Genomic DNA, 6,841 nt, shown 5'->3' on the forward strand with positions numbered 1-6,841 from the left:
TGCCACCCAACGTGCTCTAGAAGGTGTAAGTCAACTACCCTGGCCAGCAAGATCTCCGGATCTGTCCCCCATTGAGCATGTTTGGGACTGGATGAAGCGTCGTCTCACGCGGTCTGCACGTCCAGCACCAACGCTGGTCCAACTGAGGCGCCAGGTGGAAATGGCATGGCAAGCCGTTCCACAGGACTACATCCAGCATCTCTACGATCGTCTCCATGGGAGAATAGCAGCCTGCATTGCTGCGAAAGGTGGATATACACTGTACTAGTGCCGACATTGTGCATGCTCTGTTGCCTGTGTCTATGTGCCTGTGGTTCTGTCAGTGTGATCATGTGATGTATCTGACCCCAGGAATGTGTCAATAAAGTTTCCCCTTCCTGGGACAATGAATTCACGGTGTTCTTATTTCAATTTCCAGGAGTGTATTACGACATCTAGTGTAGAATAGATATGGTACCAATACAACAAATGAAATACAATAAGTGTTTACAAATAATTTTAGTGAAGCATGCTCTCCTAGAAACACGTATTATCTTTATCCGGATGTAGAAGTCTACTAAATGTGCGTGTTACCCACCTGACCACCATTTAAAATGTATATATTAAAATTAGTAACTATCTACAGAAGAGCTTTTCTTAAAACTATATAAAATACCACATATTTGACAGTGGATCCAACAACGTGTGACGTGGCACTTGAAAGATTTCTATACATAAGCCGTTTAAATATAAAACGTGGCCTCGGATCCTAAAGAGCGTAAATATGCTACGTACGGAGCTAGGGACACGCGCTGACTGCCTGAAGAGTGGACAACAGGCTTAGGCGGCCTCTGGTAGATGGCGCTCCTGAGCGTCCAGTGTGCGGGTAGCTCCAATGAGTAGCACGTGTAATTTCAGAAGTATTCATAACTAGAATTGAAATATTAACTAACATGTTGATAGGCGGAATGGGGAGGATAGTGTGACGTTAGAGTCCTGTCTTTTACAAAGAACCCGAAGGCTCAGATGAACATAGAAAACTCCTTACAATATCACAAAAAGAACGGGGAACAATTCTACGTGTATACGGAACCATAACAAGCATGTGTGTCAAAGCAAACTTAGAAATCTTAAATGGATATCCCCATTTTTTATTGCAGATTTGGACTCTACGGACAAAAGTACATAAGTTTTGTCTTAAACATTTGTTTCGTTTCGTGACGGGATCCTCTGTGGTCGGAAAAATCAAAATAGCTAGAAAATCGCATCTTTCAAAATTCTGCATGCTGCATGTGCCACTGTGGCTGTGTAGCAAACTACAGCTCATCATAACAGTCAGTAAAGTGCGATCAGAATAACGTTCATTGATTCGAATAACGCTAAGTCAAAAACCACCTCTAGCATTACCCTTTGTTCGGCTTGAGATGTTTTATTGCTGTGAATCTCCTTGCTTCCCACATATCGATGTGTTTTCTCCCACTAGAGTATGTGTTCAAAAGTTTGACCTTCAACATCAGTACACTTACCGATTCCTTCCTTAAATGAATGTGAACATGGAGAAAGAGTACCATCTGGAATTTCAGCACAAGCGTTTATTATCCGTTCTATGTTGTTCTCGCGGTCTTTTGATGCTTGCTGATAAACCTAATCTTTTAGATAATCCCACAGAAAGAAATCCAACGGCACTTACGTGTTTCCCTCCCCCCTCCCCCCACCCTGTCGCACACACACACACACACACACACACACACACACACACACACCCATGGAGTCGGGTAGTGGGCTGAGGTTCGGATCAATGGATATCATCCTCCGAGAAGAACAAATTTCAATTCTAAATTCACTGGATCCCTTGCGTAGTTTTTGAGATATTTCAGTAACTTCAGATAAATTGAGCACCCTGTAAATTTATACGTACATTTATCCAAGCAAAATTACAACTATGACAACTTAATTGTTCGCGATGTCAATACTGAATAAATTTTCCACGGAATTCGTGTCGTTTTATACACTGGTTCAATCTAATTAAGTTCTCGATTAAACCTCACGTTACGCATTCTGTACTAATTTCCGTCGATTCCAAAATTAAATAGATGTTGCTCCTAATAAGAGACAACCTTTGTCATAGTGTTCCACGGGGTAGCCGAACCGCACAATAACCCTAGGTTCGGTATGGGCGTCGGTAGGGTGTATGGACTGCTGTAGCATGTTGTGGGGCTGTGTACCACTGAGGGCTGCGGCGGGGACCAGTTCTTTCCGTCGTTTCTAGGTCCCCAGTTTAATATAATACAATGTAATACAATCCTACTCACTAGCCTTATTACTGAAGGCATGTCCCCGATTAACATATTGTGACTGTTCATTTGGACACGTCCGAAAGAACAGGCACCATTTTGATACGGAAGTCACTACGAGTCAAGACCCAAAGGAATTACGGAAATTAGCTGCCACTGGGTACTGATTCATGTCATTTCCGTATGTTGGAAATTTGTGTCAGACAGGGATCCGAAACCTAGTCTCCTGCTTACTTGACAAATGCGCCTACTACTACGCCATCGAGACAAAGTGGTCACCGCAACCACATGGTCTACCATAGCACGCCACCCGCCAGACCCAAATTCTCAACTTATTCCATATACTGCTGATGAAGTGCCTCTGTTCATTAGCCTCATTACTTGTGAGACCTCACCGGCTCCCGTAAGAGCACTAACATCACATTAGATATCGCTATTTCGACAAAACTGATATTACAGAATACTACCTCAACAACGAACATACTGTTAAACCCTTAGTGTAGCGTAAGAACTTAATAAAAGCAAGTCTTTCCACCCACGTTGGATACTAATTATGTTATTTTCGGATATTGCTCATGTAACAGCTCGATATTTAACAATCTTCTACATCAGCTCGCTGGACGAAAGATCCGTACCTAAGAACTGAAACTTTGTAGAGAATAACTAACGTCGATCTGCAGTAGGATTCTGGGACATACTCTCCAACGAATATTACAAATTATCTGAAACAAAACGAGCTACTGAGACGTAGTCACCACAGACTGAGAAAATATTTTACATCTGAAAAACAACTGGAACTTTATTCACAAGAAGTAGTGAGTGCTATAGTCAGGAAATCTCAAATTGATTTCATATTTCTAGATTTCCAGAAAGCTTTTGATACCATTCCTCGCAAACGGCTTCCAATAAAATTACGTCATCACTGAGTATCGTCTCAGTTCTGCGACTGGATTCGTGATTCCTGTCGGAAAGGCCACAGCTACAATCCATCGAATAAAAGAGAACAGATACCTTGCTATCCCCAAGGAGGTATTACAGGCCGGGGGCGGTGGGGCTCACCCGAGATGTGTAGTAGTCTTATCTGCGGCTATCGAGCTTTGCAGGGTGCAGTCGTCTGCAAGTTAGTGCTCACAACGTCAACAACGACGTCTGTGCCCCGGGCTCCAAGGCCATCCTCAGTTCATAAGGCCGCTGTCAGAATTGGAGGAGGATGCTCGCCTCACGCATGGGGTGCCAGTAGAGCTTGGAATTTGCAGCATTGTTCTCAGTGTTGGTCGGGGTCCCTTGATTTGGAGCCGAATGGAGAGTCTCATGAAAGGATTTGTCCTCTCTGAGATCATCTTAGTTGCAGATTTGTAGGCCTGGGGATTTGTAAGACTACCGTTAATAGGTCACCCTCCAGTAGACACACAGCAAGGGAGGTCAGACCTCGTTCAGACTAAAGACACTTCGACTGTCAAACATTTATCAGTAAAACGTCGAAGTGTTTATAAGAAAGTTCCTGAATGTACTATCCCCATGAATAGTTCCTGTGCTGATATTATTCTTGAGACCGAGAACCGGCTGAAACAAGAAATGTAAAGCTCTGACATATTTAGTGATTCATGGAAAGTACACTCCTGGAAATTGAAATAAGAACACCATGAATTCATTGTCCCAGGAAGGGGAAACTTTATTGACACATTCCTGGGGTCAGATACATCACATGATCACACTGACAGAACCACAGGCACATAGACACAGGCAACAGAGCATGCACAATGTCGGCACTAGTACAGTGTATATCCACCTTTCGCAGCAATGCAGGCTGCTATTCTCCCATGGAGACGATCGTAGAGATGCTGGATGTAGTCCTGTGGAACGGCTTGCCATGCCATTTCCACCTGGCGCCTCAGTTGTACCAGCGTTCGTCCTGGAGGTGCAGACCGCGTGAGACGACGCTTCATCCAGTCCCAAACATGCTCAATGGGGGACAGATCCGGAGATCTTGCTGGCCAGGGTAGTTGACTTACACCTTCTAGAGCACGTTGGGTGGCACGGGATACATGCGGACGTGCATTGTCCTGTTGGAACAGGAAGTTCCCTTGCCGGTCTAGGAATGGTAGAACGATTGGTTCGATGACAGTTTGGATGTACCGTGCACTATTCAGTGTCCCCTCGACGATCACCAGTGGTGTACGGCCGGTGTAGGAGATCGCTCCCCACACCATGATGCCGGGTGTTGGCCCTGTGTGCCTCGGTCGTATGCAGTCCTGATTGTGGCGCTCACCTGCACGGCGCCAAACACGCATACGACCATCATTGGCACCAAGGCAGAAGCGACTCTCATCGCTGAAGACGACACGTCTCCATTCGTCCCTCCATTCACGCCTGTCGCGACACCACTGGAGGCGGGCTGCACGATGTTGGGGCGTGAGCGGAAGACGGCCTAACGGTGTGCGGGACCGTAGCCCAGCTTCATGGAGACGGTTGCGAATGGTCCTCGCCGATACCCCAGGAGCAACAGTGTCCCTAATTTGCTGGGAAGTGGCGGTGCGATCCCCTACGGCACTGCGTAGAATCCTACGGTCTTGGCGTGCATCCGTGCGTCGCTGCGGTCCGGTCCCAGGTCGACGGGCACGTGCACCTTCCGCCGACCACTGGCGACAATATCGATGTACTGTGGAGACCTCACGCCCCACGTGTTGAGCAATTCGGCGGTACGACCACCCGGCCTCCCGCATGCCCACTATACGCCCTCGCTCAAAGTCCGTCAACTGCACATACGGTTCATTCCACGCTGTCGCAGCATGCTACCAGTGTTAAAGACTGCGATGGAGCTCCGTATGCCACGGCAAACTGGCTGACACTGACGGCGGCGGTGCACAAATGCTGCGCAGCTAGCGCCATTCGACGGCCAACACCGCGGTTCCTGGTGTGTCCCCTGTGCCGTGCGTGTGATCATTGCTTGTACAGCCCTCTCGCAGTGTCCGGAGCAAGTATGGTGGGTCTGAAACACCGGTGTCAATGTGTTCTTTTTTCCATTTCCAGGAGTGTATGTCGGGAAGACATATTAAAGATCATAGGAGGGCGAGTGTTCTTCGCAGCTGACAAAAGTATTGTCTCCATGAAGGTCGAAGTTGAGTGTGACAGAGACCTTATCTAGACGGGTATAACAGGCCTAGGTGAAACCAAGTTAATTGTTAATTGAGTTTACGAGCCGGATCTTACCACGACAGTTCCAGAGTCATTCAAAGAATGCCCGTATCACTGGCGCGTAAATGCCGAGACCATGCGTTACTGTTCGGAGCCGACTTGCCCATTATAGTCTAGGATGTATATGGATTCACTGTATGGGATACAGACAGACAGTCAAGCACTTTTGAAAACGATTTTTGGAAACTGTCTTGAACAACTAGTTCGGCAGCCCAAAAGCGATGGAAATGTCATAGACCTGGTAGCTGCAAATAAAAGCACTCCGTCTTCAGGCCACAAGTGGCCCATCGGGACCATCTGACCGCCGTGTCATTCTCAGATGAGAATTCGGATAAGAGGGGCATGTGGTCAGCACACCGCTCTCCCGGTCGTTATGATGGTTTTCTTTGACCGGAGCCGCTACTATTCTGTCGAGTAGCTCCTCAGTTGGCATCACGAGGCTGAGTGCACCCCGAGAAATGGCAACAGTGCGTGGCGGCCCGTATGGTCACCCATCCAAGTGCCGGCCACGCCCGACAGCGCTTAACCTAGGTGATCTGATGGGAACCGGTGTATCCACTGCGGCAAGGCCGTTGCCTGGTAACTGCAAATAGGTAGGCCGTTATCGACAACGTCAGTATAGAAACGGGTATAGCGATCATGATGTCATCATACCAACTATGGTTGTGAAAGTTAGTAAATCAGTAAAACGGATAGGAGAGTGTTTCTGTTACAAAGAACAGATAAGCATTTGTTAGCATTTCACTTAGACAGTGAAATGATATCTCATAGTTCCATTAAGATGAGCGCAGAGCAATTATGGTCAATGTTAAAGTGGGTTGTAAATTGTGGTCTGGAAAATTATGCAACTAGTAAATGTATTAAGGACGGAGAAGACCCGCCATGGTTTAATTACTAGATTCGGTATTGCACAGGAAGCAGTGTAACTTTCGATTCAAAATAGAACGCGCAAGTGACCATAAGCAAAGGTTGTAGAAATTCGTGCGTCTGTGAAAATACCTTAGCAAAAGATAGGGTCCTACGTAAAAGCGCTAATTGAGTCTAAGGCTTAATCCAGTCACTCATTCACTGGTCTGATATGGCAGCTGAACATATGAAAAAGAATGCCGAAGTTTTAAATTTCACATTCAAGTAATACCCCACGCAGGAGAGTCGTACAAACATGCCGTCGTTTGACCATCGAACAGAGTCCAGTACGGAGGACATATTAATAAATATCCCCGGTGTAGAGAAAGAGCTGAAGGAGTTGAAAACACCAGGTCCATATGGAATTCCAGTTCGGTTTCTCAAAGATTACTCTACAGCATTGGAACCTTGCTTAGCTTACATTTATCACTAATCTGCATCCTAGCAGATAGTTTCAAACGGCTGGA

The 6,841-nt window shown here is 46.4% G+C and overlaps 1 pseudogene; it reads right to left on the bottom strand.

Annotated features, from left to right (window-relative positions):
- Nucleotides 1-5,927: 5,927 nt before the first annotated feature.
- On the bottom strand, nucleotides 5,928-6,045 carry LOC126177612 (5S ribosomal RNA; annotated as a pseudogene).
- Nucleotides 6,046-6,841: the final 796 nt, after the last annotated feature.

Source organism: Schistocerca cancellata, chromosome 3, assembly GCF_023864275.1.
Source record: "Schistocerca cancellata isolate TAMUIC-IGC-003103 chromosome 3, iqSchCanc2.1, whole genome shotgun sequence".
Lineage (NCBI taxonomy): Eukaryota > Metazoa > Arthropoda > Insecta > Orthoptera > Acrididae > Schistocerca > Schistocerca cancellata.